Consider the following 26133-nt stretch of genomic DNA (forward strand, 5'->3'; position numbering starts at 1 on the left):
TAAGAGTCTTCATGTTTTTTACAGACACCAGTGTCCCAGCTGGAAAACCTCACATGCTCAGAAGAGAAAGCACTGCATCAGGCAGAGCACCCAAGGCATTTATACTGCAACAGCCAGCAGCCCAGGAGAGCCACTGACTGACGGAAAGCTACAGCAGTGAGTGCTGGCGATGTCACAGACCCAAGGACCAGGTGGGAGGACAAGTCCCCTGAATGATTTTGGTACTGGAGCTGATGGGTGCTGATTTCCTACTCTCTTGAAGAAGTGTATGGGCGTCCAGCCCTGGTGTGGGCACAGCAGTCTCCTGGGAGCATTGAAAGCTACATGTGGGAGCTCAGGGAAGAGTGCTGCATTTCCCCTACTGTGTCCAGCTGAGGACACAGCTTAGATACTATTTCAGCTCCTTCCTATCATGGCAAAACTGTACCAGGGAAAGGTCTGCCTGCTTACCCCATCTAGCCATGACGGGGCATTGAAGAGACATCTTAGCATCTTGAGGTGGCTGCTAAGCCAGAGGGATGTTCCCTTTTGGGTGTGAAGCTGACAATTAATTTGAATCACACAAGTCTCTCAGACAGTGCCCAAGGATTGAGTTTGGTTGTGCCCAGTTTCCTGGTGGGAGCAAAGAGGCCCCTCAGGATGACCCCAGTCTGTAAAACCCCTCTGGCTGGGGTGTCCCAGCCCACCACACAGGTATCCAGAGACTCCCACACCCAGTGCAGATCACACAGAACCACACAAATGAAGTAGCAAAGTGATGATATTCAAGGGGGATGATAAAGCTTCGCCATCGGAGATGATAAACATCATCAGTGGCTGCTTAATAGGTAGTGTGGGATTGGCACAGGCCCAGGGCAGAAGTAACACACCTGAGAGTATGTATATGTGTGACTTCCCATAAATCCACGTCTGACACAAGGACCTTTGTGAACTGAGCTATAAATAATTAACTGGACATGTCTGTATTTCTTTTTGCAGCACCACTGTCAGTCGGAGATGAGATCAGGTCCCCTGTTCTTACGATGCCTTGGGTCGTGTGGCCAGCAGGGGTAGGTGATGGTTCAGGTGGCATAACCCCTCTCTGCAGCCTGTCCGGACATCCTGTAATGACTCTGTCAGTTAGTCCTCAGCCAAGAAAAGCAGCTTCACATCTTACGTGAAGAAATCCCTAGAAGGTGAATGCAATATAACCCTTGGCAGCTTCTTTCCTGGGATAAATGAGGTCTTATTTTGAGGAATTTAAGATTAAAGTGAATCAAGAACAGTCACCTTTCTGAATATAAGCTGAAGGTAGTCCCTGATTTATTTCTCATGATGCATTTGGTCATGTTCTGTTGCCTTTGCAAATCTGTATTTTTATCGCAATGACATGTTTCTCAGGTTTATGTTACATTTCTAATAAATATCCGATGCCATGATGATTTCCTGTATTATATTTCATTAGTCTCAGAGAAGAAAGGAGTACCATTTTTATAAAAAAACAGAAGTCTTAAATAGAGTTTCTAACATATGGCTTGCCTGCACTTAGCGAGTGATAGCCAGCTCTCCAACAGTGCTGGTATTGTTTAATGTGGTACAACATGCCTTTGCATGGACTTGGTCATCTCAGGATAAAGGCACCTTATTCCCATATAACTATTTCCATGTGTGAAGAGGAATAATTCCAAAACTATAAATCAAATTCACATCAAGGCTTTTAGCGGCACAGCTTTAACTGGTAAAAATCACACTGGTAATGGAGCCACAGCTGAAATGGGGAGATAAATCTTGGTCTAGAGAGAGAAAATCATGGTATGAATGTGAGAAACTAAGTTGTGTTTTTGCAGTAGAGAACTAATTGTCTGTATTCAAAGGTAGTTGTGTACTCATAACAAGGTGAAATGCTAAGTAGATAAGTGGACAGTAGAAGGCCTCACTGTTCCAAAATAAGGCAGAAGCTTGAGAAAAACAGGATGAGCAGTGTGAGAACAGTAAAACAACGATCACAAGTTCTCAAAACATAAGAAAGGAGAAATTAAAGGGTTGAAAAAAAGAAAAATTCTACATATATGGTACAGAGAAGCGTCGAGTATCTTGTGAACCTGTAGTACTCAGCCAATGAGGAAACAGGGGAGGTGATCAGGCATCGGGTAATAGGGAATAAAACGTTATGATTTGTTTACTAAAATGCGCTCCTGATTGACAGGACGCCTGCCATTGCAATCGCGAATAAAATAGCTTCACAGAAGATCCTGTCTGAAGAAAATTATCTGAGATTTTTCTCACAGTTTGGTGGCTCGTCTGGGATCTTGTCACCTACCGAAGATTTCTTGCCACCACAGACAGGAAGGTGCACCCTGCTGATTTCAGCGGTCCCGTCAGGGGTGGTGGGTTGTCTCAGTACGGCCGGCAAAGGACTGAGAATGTTAATCTGAAGACAGGCTCTGCGAAGCTCTGGGGAGAAGGGAGGCTGGCACTGACATACACAGACACAGCCCAGATATAGTTCAGCCCAGATCGGGAACAGGCACGGGGATTACTGCTGATAACCCGGACCGGGAAGCCGTGCACGGACCGAGGTAAGGGAAACTTTACCGTATCTTGCCTCGGGGTGGGTTCGGGAAGACTCTTGTGTGGAGTGTGAATGAGACGCACTTATAGTGTGAAGCGAGTGTGGAGTCCTGATCCACGAGGTTCTGTAGTCCCGCGATGGGATGACCGAGGTCCCCTCGGCTGGGGAGGGACGAAGCGAAAGAGAGACGAGCGAAAGAGAGTCTCACAGGTTTGGGCCCTTAGGTGTACAGTACCCCAAGCACGGTGAAGTGAGGTGCTCAGCAGTACACCCCACCTCTGTCCTAATCCTAGGTGAAGGCGTGTGGTACCCTGTGGGTGGTAAAGTCCACAGCAGCACGTCAGGAAGAGCTGGGGATTAAGGGTTCCAAGAGACAGCAGGGTGGGGTTGGAGACCCCGGGATTGTGCCTAAAGATAGCCCTTAGGGGAAAATGATAAAGATTTGGAAAAACAACCCAAAAACTAGGGAAAAAGATTAAAAAAATAATTAAAAAATGGTTTGATATTGTGTAATTGTCTGGCCTAAAAAGCCAATAAAAGGAACTTCAGTATTTTGGCCAAAATATGGGTCTGATGAAAATTCAGGCTTTAAATTTATAAGTAAACAATAAGACTCTGTACTGGGTCGGGCTGGGATGTTAACTTTCCCTGCAGCAGCCCATACAGTGCTGTGCTCTGCACTCGTAGCTAAAACAGCAATGGTATCACACCAGTGTTATGTCTGCTGCTGAGCAGTGCTGGCACAGCATCAGGACTCTCTCTAACCCCCCTAGGGGTGGGCAAAGATGTGAGAAAAGAAACATCACCAGGACAGCTGACCTAAACCAACCAAAGGGATATTCCATACCATATGATGTCACACTCAGCACTAAAAGGTGGAAAAAGGAGGAAGAGGGGAGGGGTGGGCTCTCATTGTGAAAACATCTGTCCTCCTCCCAAACACCGGCTACGTGCGTTGAGGCCCTGCTTCAAGGACGTGGTCAAGCATCGCTCATTTGTGGGAAGTAGAGAGTAATTTCTTTCCTCTGCACTTCCACATAGCCTTTACTTGTTTTGTTTAGTTTTCCCTTTCCCCCTCCCTTTTCCCCTTTCCTTTTTTTCCCCTTTAGTTAAATTGTTTAGTTAAATTGTTTAATTAATAATCTTTCCTTAATAATTATTTCTTTTTTTCCTTTAATTAAATCATCCTTATCTCAACCCATGAGTTGTTCTTTCCTTTACTTCTTCCCCTCCTCATCTAAGGAGGGGGAGTGAGAGAGCAGTTGTGGTGTTCAGCTGCCTAGCACGGTAAAACCACCACATACAATCAAGCTGCAAATTGAATTCTGGAACCTGCCTCTCCCCCCACAGGACTGTCTCCAGGAGAACTTCCTCAATTCCACGCAAAGAGCATCAAAACTCTGGAAGAGGACCCCTGTGTTAGCAGTGCAATAGCTGTGCTTGCTTATAGCCAAGCACAGGTTTAATTTGCACCTTTCAGACTAGCTCTCTCTTCTCCCAGCCTTGCGTGAGATTGCCATGCCCCTTAACACAGCTTCAATAATCACAGAATCACAGAATTGTAGGGGTTGGAAGGGACCTCGAGAGATCATTGAGTCCAACCCCCCTGCCAAAGCAGGTTCCTTAGAGCAGGCTGCCCACGTAAGCGTCCAGACGGGCCTTGAATATCTCCAGAGAAGGAGACTCCACAACCTCCCTGGGCAGCCTGTTCCAGTGCTCCGTCACCCTCGCCGTGAAGAAGTTCTTTCGCATGTTGGTGCGGAACTTCCTGTGCTCGATCTTGTGGCCATTACCCCTTGTCCATCGGTCCAGCCCATCCAGAGCCTCCTGCAAAGCCTTCCTACCCTTGAGCAGATAGACACACGCACCTAACTTGGTGTCATCTGCAAACTTACTGAGGGTGCACTCAATCCCCTCATCCAGATCATTGATAAAGATATTAAAGAGGACTGGCCCCAGTACTGAGCCCTGGGGGATTCCACTAGTGACCGGCCTCCAACTGGATTTGACTCCATTCACCACAACTCTTTGGGCCCGGCTATCCAGCCAGTTTTTAACCCAACGAAGCGTACGCCAGTCCAAGCCATGAGCAGCCAGTTTCTTCAGGAGAATGCTGTGGGAAATGGTGTCAAAAGCCTTACTGAAGTCAAGGTAGACCACATCCACAGCCTTTCCCTCATCCACTAAGCGTGTCACTTGGTCATAGAAGGAGATCAGGTTCGTCAAGCGGGACCTGCCTTTCATAAACCCATGCTGACTGGGCCTGATCGCCTGGTTGCCCTGCAAGTGCCGCGTGATGACACTCAAGATAATCTGCTCCATGAGCTTCCCTGGCACTGAGGGCAAACTAACAGGCCTGTAGTTCCCCCGGTCTACCCTCCGGCCCTTCTTGTAGATGGGCGTCACGTTTGCTAGCCGCCAGTCGACTGGGACCTCCCCTGATAGCCAGGACTGCCGATAAATGATGGAAAGCGGCTTGGCCAGCTCCTCCGCCAGTTCTCTCAGTACCCTCGGGTGGATCCCATCGGGCCCCATCGACTTGCGTACATCCAAGTGCTGTAGCAGGTTGCCAACCATTTCCTCATGGATTACGAGGGCCACATCCTGCTCCCCATCCCCTTCCACCAGCTCAGGGTACTGGGTATCCAGAGAACAACCGGTATTGCCGCTAAAGACTGAGGCAAAGAAGGCATTAAGCACCTCAGCCTTTTCCTCATCTTTTGTAACTAAGTTTCCCCCCGCATCCAGTAAAGGATGGAGATTCTCCTTACTCCTCCTTTCGTGTTTATGTATTTATAAAAACATTTTCTGTTATCTTTAACAGTAGTAGCCAGATTGAGCTCCAGATGAGCTTTGGCCTTTCTAATTTTGTCCCTGCACAGCCTTACAACATCCTTATAGTCCTCCTGAGTGGCCTGCCCTCCTTTCCAAAGGTCATAAACCCTCTCTTTTTTCCTAAGCTCTAGCCACAACTCTGTTCAGCCAGGCCGGTCTTCTTCTGCACCAGCTCGTGGGGACAGACAGCTCCAGAGCCTTTAAGATTTCCTTCTTGAAGAGTGCCCAGCCTTCCTGAACTCCTCTGCCCTTCAGAACTGCCTCCCAAGGGACTCTGCCAACCAGTGACCTGAAGTCCCTGTAGTGCACGTAAGAAACATGCTGGGTAAGACAGTCTGGGCTACTCCCGCCTCAGGAAAAGGCAAGCCCATTCGTGGGATTGCTTTTGCTCAGGGACCTGGATGCACTTGGTGGGTAATGCAAAAGAATGGGGAGGTCCGGTGTGTACCTAAAGGGGATTACACACTGAGTGAGAATAGCCCATGAGTTGAATTGTATTATGTTCATTATCTAACACTGTATGTCATCACCATTGTGATTGCTATATGTCAATGTCCCACTAACTAGTGGGACAAGTGGAGTCCCCCAGGGCTCAGTACTGGGGCCAGTTCTCTTTAATATCTTTATCGATGATCTGGATGAGGGGATCGAGTGCACCTCAGTAAGTTTGCAGATGACACCAAGTTAGGTGCGTGTGTTGATCTGCTCGAGGGTAGGAAGGCTCTGCAAGACCATCTGGATAGGCTGGACCGATGGGCTGAGGCCAACTGTATGAAGTTCAACAAGGCCAAGTGCTGGGTCCTGCACCTGGGGCGCAACAACCCCAAGCAGCGCCACAGGCTGGGAGATGAGTGGTTGGAAAGTTGCCTGGCAGAGAAGGACCTGGGAGTACTGGTTGATAGCCGGCTGAATATGAGCCAGCAGTGTGCTCAGGTGGCCAAGAAGGCCAACAGCATCCTGGCTTGTATAAGAAGCAGTGTGGCCAGCAGGACTAGGGAAGTGATTGTCCCCCTGTACTCGGCTCTGGTGAAGCCGCACCTTGAGTACTGTGTTCAGTTTTGGGCCCCTCGCTACAAGAAGGACATGGAGGTGCTCGAGAGAGTCCAGAGAAGGGCGACGAGGCTGGTGAGGGGTCTGGAGAACAAGTCTTACGAGGAGCGGCTGAGGGAGCTGGGATTGTTCAGCCTGGAGAAGAGGAGGCTCAGGGGCGACCTTATTGCTCTCTACAGGTACCTTAAAGGAGGCTGTAATGAGGTGGGGGTTGGTCTATTCTCCCACGTGCCTGGTGACAGGACAAGGGGGAATGGGCTAAAGTTGCGCCAGGGGAGGTTTAGGTTGGATATTAGGAAGAACTTCTTTACTGAAAGGGTTGTTAGGCATTGGAATGGGCTGCCCAGGGAAGTGGTTGAGTCACCATCCCTGGAGGTCTTTAAGAGACGTTTAGATGTTGAGCTTAGTGATATGGTTTAGTGGAGGACGTGTTAGTGTTAGGTCAGAGGTTGGACTAGGTGATCTTGGAGGTCTCTTCCAACCTAGATGATTCTGCGATTAATGGTATCCAAGTCCCACAGATAACAACGAATGAACGTTAACAGAATTGGACAAGGACAGCAGTGTAATGGGAGCAGAGCAAGCTTCGATATGCAACAACCCAACAGCCCACACCACCTCTTCTCCCCTAACAGACTGCTGGGACAGATGGAGCTCAAAGTCAGTCACAGACTAAACAACTTAACGGACATTTTATATACATACATGAAGGTGGCAACTAATTGGAATGTATTGGGAAGTGTGGGACGTAAACATGACACAAATGGTATGGAATAAGGGGTGGATATTGCCCTGGTTTCAGCTAGGATAGAGGTAATTTTCCTCCTAGTAGTTGGTAGCGTGAGAAACACTCTGTAGGCAATAACTTAGGCTCAGGCGAGGATCTCAGTGAAGTAGTAATTTATTCGCGATTGCAATGGCAGGCATCCCACAAGCAGGAGCACACCTACTAGTCACATAGTACGGTTTATATACTTTCTTTCCTCGATGACCAGGACCCTCCCCTGTTTCCCCATTGACTGGGTAATCCAGGTTCACAACCTATCCGATGCTTCACAGACAATACGTGGCCTTCAGTTGCCGACCTGTTAAATTTCAAATATCTTTTGACTTTTTTACTCTTTGAAGTGGTAATGTTTCTTCACTTATCTGACTTGACACTGTGATTTTCACCTAATTGTTCTAAGGAGTCTGGTTGTCTGCATTTTACAAGGTCCCCTGCTAAGTTTTCTTATCACTGCAAGCATATCTCAATACCCCGTTCCTTACCTTTAAACAATGTAACTCTGCAAAAACAACATTTTTATTCCCACAATTCCCCCCTTTTCTTTTTTTATAAATTGTTGATTTTTGCAAAACTTTTCTCTAAGGTGTAATTTGGTAGATATCTTCCTCTTCTTCACCTTCTTTGCTTTCCATCTCCTCTAATATCATCACCTTATCTGAGTAAGGTGGTGGCTCCATGGTCATTTGTTTCAATAGTGCAGTTTCAATTAACTGCTGTACTAGTCCTCTTACACAGGGGATAATGGAACAACCAATGGCTGTCAGAACTCCTGCTACTACGATCAAGGATGTAAATATGCCTAAGTTTTCTGCCAATTCACTAGCAAGGGGGGTAAGCCCTTGCAATGCTCTAGTTACTATGCCATCTGGGGCAGTATTGTTGGGTATAAAAGGGCAACAATGGTTGCTCAGTATCACACACACACCTCCTTTCTCCGCAAGCATCATATCTAATGCTATTCTGTTTTCCCAAGCCATTTTGCTGGTGGCATCTAGTTGTTCAGCGATTCCTCTTATCGCAATCCCTTGTATAATTTATGAATCTCTGCTGATTATAGTAAATATAATTAATCCAATCCACATTCTTATTGATTGTTACCCACCAGAACAGTGACTCAAACCCTGCAGCAATTTGATTCCTGGCTTTATGTTCATCGGGAACTCCTCTAGGCACCCCAATAGAATCTATGTACCCTCTATCATCGAATGATACTCCTAAGCTTCTTTTACTTCTTTTGGGTATTTGTGATGTTTCTCTTTCAAATGCCAGGGTGAAGGGTATAGCTAATTGAACAAGTGCACAAGTGCCTCCCCAGTTAGATGGTAGGGTGGACCGTAAGATCTTCCCTCCACAGTACCACCAGAGATCTGCCCTGGGGATCTCAAGTCTTGAGCAATTTCCCATCGAGTCCTTGGTAGCATTCAAGGTCCTCGTGCACAAGGCAAATTCTCCCAGATGCCGGGTAGCACTCACACCCTGCCGTGAGAGGCAAGCTGTATGGTTACCTATAGCTGTAGAGAATGCAGGGGGAACCCTGATATTGCTATCACGCAAGGAAGGGAACAGCAAAGAGAGAGACTTACAGGCCTCATTTCCCCAGGCAGTCTTTTCTTGGTACAATGCAATCATACATCGCATCCCCTGGGAATCCTTGGTCCACCCCAATGGGAAGGGCACTATCTGGGCAATCGGTCATCCCGAGGCACAAGCACAGCAATTGCTATGGTTGAGACTCTGGACAGTATATTTGACCCATTCTATCCAGGCATTCACATCCCCATACCCTGTTTCAATCTCAAATGTTTGAACTGCCGCATTTCAAAGAGGGCCTCCTGTTTTCTCTCCTGTTTTCTCCTTGAGTTTCTCCCTTTCTCTGATGGCAATAGAGGATCGTTTCCATACAGCTATTCTCAGTCTGGCTGTTGGGTCTCTGCCAGTTATTTGTTCTCTCTGCTCAATTGTCATTGGGCATTTAAACCTCCACAAGCTAACACCTCACAAGCATCAAACATGACAGATTGTGGTACATAACCCTCTGTCACATTCACCCCTATTTTGACGGGGTATCCCGTCTTACTGTTATCTGGTCATGCCTTTTCCAAGTTGCCAATTGACCAAGGCCTTCTCTGAGGCCTACAATCACTAGAAACAAAATTAATAATTGATTTTTCTCTGTCATTATTTTTAAACCTTAGGTTTCCAAATAATTATCAATACAAAGAATAAGATATATGTACTACTAGAACAAACCCCCCTTGGGAGCACTTCAATTCACTATAGGCCAGTCCTTTTTCTCACTCGCAAGTCACACTCATTAGTTACCTGTGAAAATAAAAGGTTAGTTTACAGTTGTAAGCTTTTATCCTTCTCAGAGTCCACTACGAGATTTTTCTCTTCGATTTCAACTTCCAACAAGTCTTCTGTAGGAACAGCTTCCCAGGTACTAGGGTCGACGGATGCCTTCACTCGAGTATAGTGAGTCCAACCATTTTCTGCAGTTCTTACAGCTGTTTCAGTGATTAGTAATGGTCCTTCCCATTCAGGCCAGAGTTGATTCTTTCCAGGTCCGAATCAGGACCCAATTTCCTGGGTGATGGTGGTGGGGGTTTAAGCCAACAACCCACGGGTCCTGAGAGATGACAAAGATGAGGACAACCCCAGAATACTGTTCTTAAGAAAACTCTCTTGTTTCGAATTGTGGTATCTCATCCCTTCTGCCCAGATAGGGTAATCCGAACAGCATCTCATATGGTAAAATTCCTATATCCTTTCTTGGTGCTGTTTGAACCTGGAGGAGTGCTAAAGGTAAGCATTTTACCCAAGGAAGTTGGGTTTCTAACACTAATTTAGTTAATTGCTTCTTTAATGTCTGGTTCATTCGGTCCACCTTCCCAGAAGAGGAGGGGTGCCAGGGGGTGTGAAAATCCCACTCAATCTCTAAGGCCTGCATTAACCCTTGCAGTACTTGTGAAGTGAAATGACTTCCTTGATCTGAATCAATGTTTTCAGCTATCCCATATCTAGGGACTATTTGCTCCAGTGATACCTTAGCCACCGTGTTTGGAGTGGCAGATACCGAGGGGAAAGCTTACACCCATCCAGTCACGTGGTCAATTAGGACAAACAAGTACTTAAGTCTCCCTGCTTTAGGTAACTCAGTAAAGTCTACCTGTATACTTTGGAAAGGTCGAATCCCTGGCTCCCGTCCCCCTCTAGGTGGGTTACGGATGACCTTTTTATTTACCTTTTGACATATGGTACATCCTCTGCATATTTGCTTCACTAAAGTGTATATTCCTACACAGACATACTTTCTTAGCACAACAGCACACATTGCTTGCACCTCCCAATGACTCTCTTGATGTAAAACAGCTAATATTTGCCTCACTGGTGCTTTATTCAGCATTTCTCTCCTATCAAGGAGTATCCATTTTCCTTCAGACTTCGTGGCTCCTGATTCCTTACCAAAAAATCTCTCTCTTAAAACTTTTTAGTTCTTTCTTAGTTTTCAGCAATTCCCTGAATCCTCTCTGGATTTATTCTTCGTTTTCCCTCAGACATTAGATGCCTTAAATACTTGACTTTTTTTTTTCTACATATTGTAATTTATTTTTCAATACTCCCAAGCCCTGTTTTCCCAGAAAGTTGAATAGCCTGTTAGTAGCTTCCTTCACAACTGTTTTCTCCTGATAAAAGATCATCCACATATTGTAACAGTAATACCTCCTCGGGAGGTTAGAATTGCCCCAAAATTTGTTCTAGAACTTGCCCAAATAAATCGGTGGCCCTGTAAACCCCTGAGGTAAAACTGTCCATCTGTATTGTTGCTTCCGCCCCCATTTCAGGGTCTTTCCAGTCAGAGGTGAATATATCTTTGCTCTCAGGGCCTGAGAGCACCCCATTAATAACACTGTTATTCCAGTCTAACAATTTACTATTTGAATGCCCAATTTCATCATCAAATCCCTTCCCAACAAGTTAGTCCCTGCCTTGGGTACATACAATAATTGCCCAGTGATCATTTTATCCCCTAGTCTCAGCTTGGTGTCCCCAAAAAATGGCACTGTTATCCCAGCCCCTTCTACCCCCATCACTTTTAGGGTTTCATTACTTAATTTAATCCCTGATACTTTACAGGCCAGTAATGACCTAGCTGCCCCAGTGTATTGGGTTCAATGGCAAGGTTCTGGTAGTGGAGGGGGCTGCAGTGGGAGCCCCCGCGAGAAGAATCCAGAAGCCTCCCCCCCCCCGCCCCCCCGGGATACTTGGAAAACTGACAAAACACCACAGCAAATATACCAAAACTTCTAGACTGTTACTTAGATAATGCCTACATCCTCTTTCCCTGCTCATTCAGCTTCAAACAGCTCTGTCAAACACTACATACCACACCTTTAACACCTTCAAGAACCCTTTTTAACACTTCTTTTTATCTTTCTCCAGCCTGTACTTCCCCATTGTCCTTCTCTCCTCCTGTTCCTATTTGAAGTGGCCAGCCTGGCCACACTTCAAAGCCTGTCCCTGAGCTTTCCTTGCCTGCCATTCCTTCATCACTCTTCCTCTCCTTTCCATTTTGGTCCTGACTCCCCCTGAAGATTTTCTTCCTCTTTCTCCAACCCTCTGCCTCACTACCTGCTACACTGTCAGTACCATTAGTTTCGCTCTCTGCTTTTCCTTCTCATCTCCCCTCCTGACATACACCTTCAGGGCCTCCTGCAGGAGGACCCCCCCAGTGACTGTTCGCTACCTCCTCCCACCCTCCGGACCCCCCCCCTCCTCCGTGTATCTGACCAGGCTTCAACCACAAAATGAACTTTCAAGAGCCCCGGGGACACCGGCTCCCCGGGACTCACCCCGAGCACTCCCCCAACTCGACCTCAAGTCTCCCACATGACCCCTGTGCTGCGCACTATCACCACTCCAGCCAGGATCAGCAAGTGGGCACCCCTGCTCTGCAGGTATTACCCCTGGTCCTGGAGGATGAGCTCTTTCCCATTCTTGTATAGCAGCTCTCCTCCTGATCATTCTCTTTTCTTCCCATGTAAACAACATACTTAGTATATACATCATTTCCCCCCAAGAGTATAAGTTAGGTCCTAGGAACTGGTCTAATAGTTCAGCTAGCCTGATGGGGTCCTCAATTAAAGACTTCATCTCCTTCTTAAAACCCCTAACACCTCCGCGGGTAAAGGGGGGGGGGGGGGGGGGGGGGAGTTCACCTAAGAGGATACACAGTTAGTGTTAGTACCGTTAGTATCGGGGAAGGCAAAATTCTCAGTATCTCTTCTACCTTGTTCTAATTCTTGCCAGAGCCTACAGTACGCTATTCTCTAGGGACAGTGTTAATTACAGTCCCTGTCTCCCTTCCTGGAGGGACTGCTGCTGCCACCGGTGCAATATTAGGATTATAGGGAGCATAACTTGGCTCCTTCTCCGAAAAAGGAATCTTATTGTTTACATATAAATTTAAAGCCTGAATTTTCATCAGACTCGTATTTTGGCCAAAACACTGCTGTTTCCTTAATTGGTTCTTTTGTCCAGACTGATACACAATATTTAACCATTTTCTTCTTTGATCATCTCCTCTAATTTTGGGATTATTTTCCAATTTCTTATCATTCTTCAGGAAGAACTGTCGGCAGGCACTCCCCCAGGGATGTCTCCCTGTCCCTTGGAACCCATATTTTCCCATTTCTCCTAGCCCTTGTCAGTGTGCTGCTACAGAAATTTCCCTCCTGCAGGGTACCACACACTAATGTTCTGATTCTGGAAAATGGGGGTGTACTGCCAAGCACTTTACCGTGCAAGGGGTACCGCACACCTATGAGTTTACCAGATTCCCTGGTGTACTTCCAAGCACTTCCCCGTGCAAGGATTACTGTACACCAAATTTCCCTGGTGTACTGCCAAGCACTTCCCCATGCAAGGGCTTACCATACACCAAATTTCCCGAGACTCTTCCTTTCTCTCCCTTATCTCACGCTTTGTCCGTCTCCAGCCGCGCCCCTCGCGGAGCTACGGAACCGCGGATCAGGACTCCACACTCGCTTCGTACAGAAGTACGTCTCAATCACACGTCACACAGAGTCTCGACCCCCAAGGCAATACTTAATATTTCTTACCTTGGTCTGTGCACAGAGTTACTGGATCAATTCTTAACCCCGGAGTGCCTACCTTCTTCCCTTCCCCAGTACTTCATGGATCCTGCCTCTTTAATCAGTCTCGGGCCCTCTGTCAGCTCTCCGCAGAACCGCCACCGTCGATGCACAGGACCGCTGAAATCAGCGGGGCATGCTTTCCTGCTGCTGCAGCGGTGGGGCTCCCCAGTAGGTGACTGGATCCCGGACGAGCCCCCAAATTGTGAGAAACACTCCGTAGCCAATAACTTCGGCTCAGGCAAGGAGCTCAGTGAAGTAGTAATTTATTCGCGATTGCAATTGCAGGTGTGGGAATAGAAATGTTGTTTTTGCAGTGTTACATTGTTTAGAAGGAAGGAATGTGATATTGAGATATGCTTACAGTGATAAGAAAGCTCAGCAGGTGACCTCGTAAATGCAGACAACCAGACTCCTTAGAGCAATCAGGTGAAAATCACTATGTTAAGTCAAGCCAGATAACGGGAGAAAACATTACCACATCAAAAACAGGCCGGCAACTGAAGGCCAGGCATTGTCTGTGAAGCATCAGATAGATTGTGAACCTGGATTACCCACTCCAGTGGGGAAACAGGGGAGGGTCCTGTCATCAAAAAGTATATAAACTGTGTTTTGGAACTAGTAGGTGTGCTCTCCTGCTTGTGGGGCGCCCGCGATTGCAATCGCGAATAAATTACTACTTCACTGAGCTCCTTGCCTGAGCCTAAGTTATTGGCTACGGAGTGTTTCTCACAATTTGGGGGCTCGTCCGGGATCCAGTCACCTACTGGGGAGCCTCACCGCTGCAGCAGCAGGAAGGCATGCCCCGCTGATTTCAGTGGCCCTGTGCATCGACGGTGGCGGTTCTGCGGAGAGCTGACAGAGGGCCCGAGACTGATTAAAGAGGCAGGATCCATGAAGTACTGGGGAAGGGAAGAAGGTAGGCACTCCGGGGTTAAGAATTGATCCGGTAACTCTGTGCACAGACCAAGGTAAGAAATATTAAGTATTGCCTTGGGGGTCGAGACTCTGTGTGACGTGTGATTGAGACGTACTTTTGTACGAAGAGAGTGTGGAGTCCTGATCCGCGGTTCCGTAGCTCCGCGAGGGACGCGGCCGGAGACGGACGAAGCGTGAGATAAGGGAGAGAAAGGAAGAGTCTCGGGAAATTTGGTGTATGGTAAGCCCTTGCATGGGGAAGTGCTTGGCAGTACACCAGGGAATCTAGTAAACTCATAGGTGTGCGGTACCCCTTGCACGGTAAAGTGCTTGGCAGTACACCCCCATTTTCCAGAATCAGAACATTAGTGTGTGGTACCCTGCAGGAGGGAAATTTCTGTAGCAGCACACTGACAAGGGCTAGGAAAAATGGGAAATATGAGTTCTAGGGGACAGGGAGATATCCCTGGGGGAGTGCCTACCGACAGTTCTTCCTGAAGAATGATAAGAAATTGGAAAAATAATCTCTAATTTTGAGGAGATGATAAGAGAAAAAAAAAAAAAGGTTAAATACTGTGTATCAGTCTGGACAAAAGAACCAATTAAGGCAACAGCAGTATTTTGGCCAAAATACGGGCCTGATGAAAATTCAGGCTTTAAATTTATGTGTAAACAATAAGATTCCTTTTTTTTTTTTTCAGAGGAGGAGCCAAATTATGCTCCCTATAATCCTAATATTGCACCGGTGGCAGCAGCAGTCCCTCCAGGAAGGGAGACAGGGACTGTAATTAACACTGTCCCTAGAGAAGGAGCGTACACTAGGCTCTGGCAAGAATTAGAACAAGGTAGAAGAGGTACTGAGAATTTTGCCTTCCCTGATACTAACAGTACTAACACTGTGCATCCTCTTAAGTGAACTTCCCCCCCCTCCTTACCAGCAGAGAGGTTAGGAGTTTTAAGGAGATGAAGTCTTTAATTGAGGACCCCATCAGGCTAGCTGAACTATTAGACCAGTTCCTAGGACCTAACTTATACTCTTGGGGGGGGGGGGGGAATTATGTATATAAATATGTTGTTTACAGGGAAAGAAATGGGAATGATCAGGAGGAGAGCTGCTATACAAGAATGGGAAAGAGCTCATCCTCCAGGACCAGGGGTAATACCGGCAGGGCAGAAATAACCACTTGCCAATCCTGGCTGGAATAATAATAGTGTGCAACACAGAAATCATATGAGAGACTTGGGGTCAGAATGATCAGAACGAGAAAGTACTTGGGGATGAATCCTCAGGACCCGGTATCCCAAGGGCTCTTGAAAGTTCATTTTGTGATTAAAGCCTGGCAAGATACACAGAAAAAGCTCCAGAAGGTGGGGGGATGTAGTGAACAGTCACTGGGGGGGCCCTCCTGCAGGAGGCCCTGAAGGTGTGTGTCAGGAGGGGAGATGAGAAGGAAAAGCAGAGTGAAACTAATGGTATTGACAGTGTAGCAGGTAGTCAGGCAGAGGGTTGGAGAAAGAGGAAGAAAATCTTCAGGGGGAGTCAGGGCCAGGATGGAAAGGAGAGGAAGAGAGATGAAGGAATGGCAGGCAAGGAAAGCTACCCGTGTTGCGGCCTGAATCTTAGCAGGGACAGGCTTTGATGGGATGTTTTAAGTGTGGCCAGGCTGGCCACTTCAGGTAGGAATATCCGGAGTGGAAGAAGGAGGAGAGAAGGAAAATGGGATGAAATATGGTATACTGATATGTTGTTTCAGCATCCTGGAGGGAGAAAGGTATGGAATTAAGTTGGCCCCTGACTGAGCCTTTGAAAGTACAGGCTGGAGAAAGATAAAAAGAAGTGTTAAAAAGGGTTATTGAAGGTGTTAAAGGTGTGGTGTGTAATGTTTGACAGAGCTGTTTTCTGAATGAGTTGGGAAAGTTGAATGAGCAGGGAAAGAGGATGTAGGCATTATCTAAGTAACAGTCTAGAAGTTTTGGTATATTTGCTGTGGTGTTTGATCAGTTTCCCAAGTATCGAGAAGGGGGGTGTCCTGGTTTCAGTTAGGACAGAGTTAATTTTCCTCCTAGTAGCTGGCAGGGTGCTATGTTTTGGATTAGAATGAGAAGAGCGCTGATAACATGCTGATGTTTTAATTGTTGCAGAGCAGTGCTTACACCAAGCCAAGGACTTTTCAGCCTCTCTCTGTCCTGCTAGCGAGCAGGCTAGGGATGCAGCAGAAGCTGGGAGGGGACAGACCCAGGACAGCTGACCCAAACTGGCCAAAGGGGTATTCCATACCATCTGACGTCATGCTGAACAATATATAGGGGTGGCTAGCCGGGGTGGAGGGGGGGGGGCCGGCTGCTCGGGGATAGGCTGGGCATCGGTCAACGGGCGGTGAGCAATTGCATTGTGCATCACTTATTTCGTACACATTATTACTATTAATACTATTATTATTATTATTGTTGTTGTTATTCTTTTCCCTGTCTTAATAAACTGTCTTTATCTCAACTCACAGACTTCACTTTCCCGTTTCTCTCCCCCATCCCGGAGAGGGAGGGGGGAGGGTGAGCGAACGGCTGTGTGGTGTTTGACTGCCAGCCGGGCTAAACCACAACAGTCCATTTGGCGCGCAACGTGGGGCTCGAAGGGTTGAGATATCAACAGATTTGACCAGAGTGTGTTAAACTAAAATTGGTATAAGTATTCGACCTGCTTAATAGTTGCTAGTCACAATGTTGATTGCCTTAATCTCAAGTCTGCTGTGCCTGTTTCCCAAATTGAGTTTTATAGCAAGTTACTTTCTGTATGTGCTCCCTGTCCTGCTGTTTATCCTTTCCGGGCCCTGGTTTAAGATTGTTATGGTACTGTGTGGTGTAACGATGGCTTATGAAATGATGAGGTATCTGGTCATGACTCTAACCTGGTATTTGTACTCAGCACTGTCGTCGACTCTATACTTCGGAAACCATATCTCAGAAACTATTAGCAATTACACCTATTGCCTTTTTTCATCAGGGAGTCAATCTGTGGAGGGGACAGGGGAAGATATTTTTTCCTACCTGTTCACTCTCCCTTCCTCCTTCACCACCCTCTTATCCCCCGAGCTAGTTACAGTAGCTCTCCAAGATGTTGAATATCCTTGGGATACTCAGACCAGCATGTTCTTGTTGTTATGTCTCCTGAATGCGCTTCAGGTTTTGTTTAAGGTTAAACAACTACTTAGGAATCTCATCTGGAGATCTGTCTTGAGGCGGGATATTTGCGAGTGGCAGGGAGTGTGGGAGGATATGGGCAGGTTTCTAGGGCAGTGGGCACCTCCAGTGTTTTGGACATTCACCCCTGAACAACTGCAAAATCCTAAAAAACTGGTAGAATGCTTGAAAAAAAGGTGTCATGACTCTGGCAGTTCCAAAGTGACACAAATCACTGTGGCGTGCTGGGGTCTGGCTTGTGCCTATCGAGCTGCAATTGATGCTACTATCAACCTAGTGACAGACCCTGCGGCCGTTCCAGTCCCGGCTCCTGCAGCCATTCCAGCTCCAGCTCCCGCAGCCGTTCCAGCTCCCGCAGCCGTTCCAGCTCCTGTGGCTGGGTCAGAGAAACGAACTGTAGCAGTGCAAGTTGCCCCTGCAGAGGGTATTCCAACCCCTGTGGCAGACCCTGTGGCTGGGTCGGAGAGGCGAGCTGTAGCAGTGCAAGTTGCCCCTGTAGAAAAGGTGAAAAAATGGTATAGAGACTCAGGTCGTTTAGAACGCAGAGAGTCTTCTGCTAGGTCTAGGTATAGAAAAGACGAGGCTGGGCCATCAAATGTGCAGGAGGATGAAGATGAGGATGAGGATGTCGAAAAATCAACAGTAACTACCCGAACCCTATACCAGCGTGAGCTACGAGATGTGCGAAAAGATTTTGGTCGCTGTATAGGTGAACAGCTTGTCACCTGGCTGCTCCGGTGCTGGGACACTGGAGCCAATGGTGTGGAATTAGAGGGCAGGGAAGCCAAGCGGTTGGGATCCCTTGCTAGAGATGCAAGCATTGACAAAGCAATTGGAGATGGAGCACGATCTCACAGCCTCTGGAGGCGTCTCCTGTTAGCTGTGAAGGGAAGGTATCCCTACAAGGAAGAACTTGTATGTCTACCAGTCAAGTGGACCACCATGGAGAATGGAATTCAGTACCTGAGGGAATTAGCTGTACTGGAGGTAATTTATAAGGAGCTAGACGACGCACAAACATCCACAGATCCAGATGAAGTCCAGTGTACTCGACCCATGTGGCGGAAGTTTGTACAGAGTGCACCATCATCATGGGCCAGCACATTGTCAATAATAACCTGGATAAACGGTGAAGATCCCACAGTGGGTGACATGGCTAAACAACTCCGGGAGTACGAAGGAAATCTCTCCTCTTCCCTACAGGCCTGCGTCTCGGCTGTGGAGAAACTCTCTGAAGAGTTCCACCAACTTAAAGAGAATTTATCTTCCCCCCCACCTGAACAAACCAGTGGCCACCAACTAAAAGAGAATACTTTGGAGAAACTTTTTGAAGAGGTCCACCAACTTAAAGAGAGTTTATTTTCTTCCCCACCTGTACAAACCAGTGTCTCAGCTATTAGGGGTAAACGTGCATCCGTGCAAAGACGACAATATGGTGGGTACACACCCCGCGCCACCCTGTGGTTTTACCTACGTGACCATGGAGAGGACATGAGAAAATGGGATGGAAACTCTACTGAGACCCTAGAGGCACGGGTACGTGAGTTGCGAAAGAAAACAATCGGGAAAAAGGGGTTCTCTGAAAAGTTTGCTGCTCCAACTTCCAGCAGGCAGTCCTTTAAACACAGAAACGAAGATTCTGACCAGGACTAGAGGGGCCCTGCCTCCAGCCAGGGGGAGGAAAGGGACAATCGGGTTTATTGGACTGTGTGGATTCGATGGCCTGGCACGTCTGACGCACAGAAGTATAAGGCTCTAGTAGACACCGGTGCACAATGTACTCTAATGCCATCAAGCTGTAAAGGGCCAGAGCCCATCTGTATTTATGGCGTGACAGGGGGATCCCAGCAGTTAACTGTATTGGAAGCTGAAGTGAGTCTAACCGGGAATGAGTGGCAAAAGCACCGTATTGTGACTGGCCCGGATGCTCCGTGCATCCTTGGCATAGACTATCTAAGGAGAGGATATTTCAAGGACCCAAAAGGGTTCCGCTGGGCTTTTGGCATAGCTGCCTTAGAGACAGAGGACATTAAACAGTTGTCTACCTTGCCCGGTCTCTCAGAGGACCCTTCTGTTGTGGGGTTGCTGAGGGTTGAAGAACAGCAAGTGCCAATCGCTACCACAACTGTGCACCGGCGGCAATATCGCACCAACCGAGACTCCCTGATTCCCATCCACGAGCTAATTCGTCAACTGGAGAGCCAAGGAGTGATCAGCAAGACCCATTCACCTTTTAATAGTCCCATATGGCCAGTGCGAAAGTCTAATGGTGAGTGGAGACTAACAGTGGACTATCGTGGCCTGAACGAAGTCACGCCACCACTGAGTGCTGCAGTGCCGGACATGCTAGAACTCCAGTACGAACTGGAATCAAAGGCAGCCAAGTGGTATGCCACAATTGATATTGCTAATGCATTTTTCTCCATCCCTCTAGCAGCAGAGTGCAGGCCACAGTTTGCTTTCACTTGGAGGGGAGTCCAATATACTTGGAATCGGCTGCCCCAGGGGTGGAAACATAGCCCTACCATTTGCCATGGACTGATCCAGTCTGCGCTGGAGCAGGGGGAGGCTCCTGAACACCTGCAGTACATCGATGACATCATTGTGTGGGGTGACACTGCAGAGGAAGTTTTTGAGAAAGGGAAGAAAATAGTCCAAATCCTTCTGAAGGCCGGTTTTGCCATAAAACAAAATAAAGTTAAAGGACCTGCACGAGAGATCCAGTTTTTAGGAATAAAATGGCAAGATGGACGTCGTCAAATCCCAATGGATGTGATCAACAAAATAACAGCTATGTCTCCACCAACTAGCAAAAAGGAAACACAAACTTTCCTAAGTGTCATGGGGTTTTGGAGAATGCATATTCCAAATTACAGTCTGATTGTAAACCCGCTCTACCAAGTAACCCCTAAGAAGAATGCTTTTGAATGGGGCCCTGAGCAACGACAAGCCTTTGAACAAATTAAGCAGGAAATAGTTCATGCAGTAGCCCTTGGGCCAGTCCGAACAGGACCAGATGTAAAGAATGTGCTCTACACCGCAGCCGGGGAGAATGGCCCCACCTGGAGCCTCTGGCAGAAAGAACCTGGGGAAACTCGAGGTCGACCCCTGGGGTTTTGGAGTCGGGGATACAGAGGATCTGAGGCCCGCTATACTCCAACCGAAAAGGAGATATTGGCAGCATATGAGGGAGTTCGATCTGCTTTGGAAGCGGTCGGTACTGAAGCGCAGCTCCTCCTGGCACCCTGACTGCCGGTACTGGGTTGAATGTTCAAAGGAAGGGTCCCCTCTACACATCATGCAACTGATGCTACATGGAGCAAGTGGGTTGCACTGATTACTCAGCGGGCTCGATTAGGAAACCCCAGTCGCCCAGGAATCCTGGAAGTGATTATGGACTGGCCAGAAGGCAAGTACTTTGGGATATCATCAGAGGAGGAGGTGGTCCGTGCTGAAGAAGCCCCACTGTACAACAAGCTACCAGAAAATGAGAAGAAGTATGCCCTGTTCACTGATGGGTCCTGTCGTATTGTGGGAAAGCATCGGAGATGGAAGGCTGCTGTATGGAGTCCTACACGACGAGTTGCAGAAGCTGCTGAGGGAGAAGGTGAATCGAGTCAGTTTGCAGAAGTGAAAGCCGTTCAGCTGGCCTTAGATATTGCTGAACGAGAAAAGTGGCCAGTTCTCTATCTCTATACTGATTCATGGATGGTAGCAAATGCCCTGTGGGGGTGGCTACAGCAATGGAAGCAGAACAACTGGCAGCGCAGGGGCAAACCCATCTGGGCTGCTGCATTGTGGCAAGATATTGCTGCCCGGGTAGAGAACCTGGTTGTAAAGGTACGCCATGTAGATGCTCATGTGCCCAAGAATCGGGCTACTTAAGAACATCAAAACAACCAGCAGGTGGATCAGGCTGCTAAGATTGAAGTGGCTCAGGTGGACCTGGACTGGCAACATAAAGGTGAATTATTTATAGCCCGATGGGCCCATGACACCTCAGGCCATCAAGGTAGAGATGCAACATACAGATGGGCTCGTGATCGAGGGGTGGACCTGACCATGGACACTATAGCACAGGTTATTCATGATTGTGAAACATGTGCTGCAATTAAACAAGCCAAACGGTCAAAGCCTCTCTGGGATGGAGGACGATGGCTGAAATACAAATATGGAGAGGCCTGGCAGATTGATTACATCACACTCCCCCAAACCCGCAACGGCAAGCGCCACGTACTTACAATGGTGGAAGCAACCACCGGATGGCTGGAAACATATCCTGTGCCCCATGCCACCGCCCGGAACACTATCCTGGGCCTTGAAAAGCAAGTCCTATGGTGACATGAAAGAATTGAGTCAGACAATAGGACTCATTTCCGAAACAACCTTATAGACACTTGGGCCAAAGAACATGGTATTGAGTGGGTGTATCACATCCCTTATCGTGCACCAGCCTCCGGGAAAGTTGAACGATACAATGGACTGTCAAAGACTACACTGAAAGCAATGGGTGCTGGGACATTCAAAAATTGGGAAACGCATTTGGCAAAGGCCACCTGGTTAGTCAATACTAGAGGATCTGCCAACCGAGCTGGACCTGCCCAATCAAACCTGTTACGCACTGTAGAAGGGGATAAAGTTCCTGTAGTGCACGTAAGAAACATGCTGGGTAAGACAGTCTGGGCTACTCCCGCCTCAGGAAAAGGCAAGCCCATTCGTGGGATTGCTTTTGCCCAGGGACCTGGATGCACTTGGTGGGTAATGCAAGAGAATGGGGAGGTCCGGTGGTCCGGTGTGTACCTCAAGGGGACCTAATATTGGGTGAGAATAGCCCATGAGTTGAATTGTAGTATGTTAATTATCATATAACACTGTATGTCATCACTACCATGGTTGCTATATATCATAGATGAAAATGGTGATTAATTAGAAGGTATTGGAAAGAGTGTAACCTGAGCATGACATAAATGGTATGGAATAAGGGGTGGATATCTGTCCTGGTTTCAGTTAGGACAGAGTTAATTTTCCTCCTAGTAGCTGGCAGGGTGCTATGTTTTGGATTAGAATGAGAAGAGCGCTGATAACATGCTGATGTTTTAATTGTTGTAGAGCAGTGCTTACACCAAGCCAAGGACTTTTCAGCCTCTCTCTGTCCTGCTAGCGAACAGGCTAGGGATGCAGCAGGAGCTGGGAGGGGACAGACCCAGGACAGCTGACCCAAACTGGCCAAAGGGGTATTCCATACCATCTGACATCATGCTAAACAATTAATATGGGGGGGGGGGATGGGGGGGGGATTAAACAATTAATATGGGGATGGGGGTGGGTGCCCCCATCACAAGGGCACCCACCTCCCCTCCCCACCTCACTGCGTCCCCTCCCAGACTGAGCACAGCCAAATGCTACAACCTGCTTGAGCCTCACGTATCTCAAAGCACAGTTCCAGGTCTCCTTCGTGGCTCCCACACACAAGTCAGGCTGTTCAAGGGTAGAAGTATAATTAAAGGGAGCGTTACCTTGCAGACACCAGGGAGCATATTCTGAACAGCTACTCCTGGCTGCTACCTCCATGCTTGCAGAAAAAGGTTGTGGAAGTAGAACAGCATCCAAGACAAATTAGGAGAATGAGTCAGGATCTGGAAAGCCTGCTGTGCAGCCCCAGGCTCGAGTGCTCAGTTGGTTCAGCTAACTGAAGAGGCAATCAGGAGAAGACTTAATCACCACATGCAGAAGTACCAGCACAGGGAAGGGATTTCTGCTAGCAGCAGGGAACCTGCTCCAGGGCAGCCAAGGGGGAACAGGTCATGTCTGCCCTCATCCAGGCTCCTGCTAAAAACCCTGCCCATGAGGGGAGAAGAGGCCACAGCTACAAATATTGTCATCATCATTGGCCACAGGACACACAGTATAAAAAGGGAAGGCTTAGAAAGGGCTCGGATCCTGCACCACAAAGGAGACAACTAAGCATGGAAGTCATTAAGAGACCAAACTAGCCTGGGGTTGGGAGTGTTATGTCCAGCTCTTGGATCCCCTTGCAAGGCATTCCACCCCTAAGTCCCAAACACTGATCAAGGAGGGCAGGTGAGCAGCGCAGATGCCCTGGTCCCCTCCAGAGCAGCCACAAAGATGAACCAGAAGCCCAACCATGCAGCAACATCCAACACATCCCCCAACAGACCAGCCTGAGGTGTCCCCACACCTTCCATTAGCTTGTCATTTCACATGACAGGCTTACTAAAGGAGACAGCACAAGTTCTCACTAAAGACAGCCAGACCAATGAGCCTTTGGAAAGAGGGAAAGCAGATTATGTTTTTAAAATGCTAGTCAGCTATCCTCAGCAGATCAGGAGGATAAATTAGGACAGACCAGCAACCTTACAAGATCAGAACAGGCATCCCATGCACTTCTCCAGCACTTTGAAGTCTCACTCGTTTCATTCCTGCTCGTATATTGAAGCAGCTTTCAGCAGGGAAGACCTGAAGCTTTACTTCAGACACTGCCCTAAAACCCAGCTGCAACACTAACACCTACACTGCGCTCCTCCCTCCCATTACAGTGCTCACCCCGCCTTTCAAACAAAGCTGCCCAGGATGCCTCCTTGAGCTGAGTAATACATGGCACAGATCTGTAGCTGCCAGACTGGAGCTGTAATCCCATCAGAGCCGCATCCTGGGGAGTCACGCTACGAGCAGGAGACATCACATTGCTCCCTCAGGGGACAAGTGACCTACTGGGCAGCACATCCTGGGAGCCTGTCTCATCCCTCTGACTGGTGCCCACCCCTGACACCAGGCTCCCCTCTTTTACAGTGAGGTGACACCCATTATTTACATTCAATCACTAACTCCTCTGATGCCCTGAAAAATTCTTACCAAGGTTAGCCAAGTGTTTGAGAGGCTTGCAAAGAATCCTTACGCTTTTCTCAATAGCTATTTCTGTGCAGTCATCTTTTGTTCCACTCCGCGCTCTCCCCCCACCATTCCTTTTGGCTCTTTTAATCTCACTAAAGACAGATATAAAAAGATGTTCAAGATCTCAGTCAACTGAGAAGGGAAAAGAAATTGGTGAGAAACCAATTCTATTTAATAGACCTATTGTCTCCCTTGTATTTACTTCTCCCTGGCAGTACTGCGAAAAAGCCTTTCTGGCTAGAAGGATTGAGATCATACAACTCAGACGCCTCCCCACCATAACTTGCAGATTCATCCTGTTGCATTCATCAGTCCTGTCCTCCACACTCATCTGGCATCCAACAGCATCCCTGCAGACATTACAAGGTTTTAAAGGGCTTGACCATTTTTGCCAATCCTGCCAAAAAATGCATGAGCATCCTTCTGTTCTGGTCCATTTTAAATCCCACACTGCTTGCTGCATTTTGCCTTCTGAATTTCTTCCTTTCTCAATTATTTCTCCAACGCTATCCTCCAGGGCCACTTCACACCTCCCAGGGCTTGCCATTAAGTTCACTTTCTACTCCACTTTCTCCAGGGACTGAATCATTGACCTTAAAATGTAGTTTGGGCAAGGCACTCCTGGGACACAGAGCTGCCCACAACATAACAGCCTTCCCAGCACCTTCAGAAAGCAGCCTGCATGCTGGCTAGGACTGATACGAACCCTTCAGGCCCCAGAGCCCTGCCTACTTGCAATGCAGGCACCTCCCAGGCTCACCCATCAGCCAGGGCAGTGCCAAGTCATGTCCTCACCACCCGTTTGTGCTGTCTCTGCAGAATGCCCAGAGCCTCCAGCTAAGACAGCAGCTGACAGCACACACGCAGCAAGTGACTCTGCCCTGAAAGATCTATAACCTGCACAGACACAGCAGAGGAGGGGGAAAAGGTCCAGAGAGGAAAGCAACTAGTTACAGGCAGATCATGCTGCACTCCCAGTCCTTCTCCCTGGCCTGACGTGCTCATTCACAGCCACTTCTGTAGGACCAATGGAGGTTGGAGCAACCCAGCTCAAACATCTTTGTACAAGCACTGCTTTTGGACATCAGCACAAAAATGCCTGCATAAGGAGGGAGGGAATCATACGTGAAGCACCATCAGAGAAAAGGCTGTTTTTGCATGAACTCTATCCACCCTTCACCTTCAAGGGCACTTCCTCCCCTTGCCACAAGTAACAAGCACAGATAATTGAAGGAAAATATTTCCCAAAGCACTTCTGATCCATATTATCCATGCTCATTATAGGCTGTGAAACTCATTCTGGTCTCCACCAGCTCCAAACAAACAGGAAAAACACCAGTGCAAGGACAAGAGCTGCTGAGGGGCTACAAACCAAACCAAGCTGCTTAATAACTCTTGAAGGATCTGCAGCCATCGACACGTGGGCTTGTACTTTGGCCAGGACATCAAAAACCCAGGATCATCTACACAGCCTGCATTGCTTCCCATAACTAATGCAGGAGAGTGGTTTAACTGGGCAGAGCTGAGCACCAAAGGCAGAATTCAATTCCCATTTGACTATTGACTTGTATGAGTTTTGTCCTGCCTTCCTCCAGGCTTCCTCCTCACCTAGATAATGTTGCTGGTCGGTCTGAAAAAGATAACTGAGAACTGCAAGCTTTTCCATCTTTAGTCTTTTTAAAGTTTTTTTTTTTTTTTTTTTTTTTTTTTTTTTTTTTTGCAATTGC

The sequence above is a fragment of the Cygnus olor genome, assembly GCF_009769625.2.
Source record: "Cygnus olor isolate bCygOlo1 chromosome W unlocalized genomic scaffold, bCygOlo1.pri.v2 SUPER_W7, whole genome shotgun sequence".
Lineage (NCBI taxonomy): Eukaryota > Metazoa > Chordata > Aves > Anseriformes > Anatidae > Cygnus > Cygnus olor.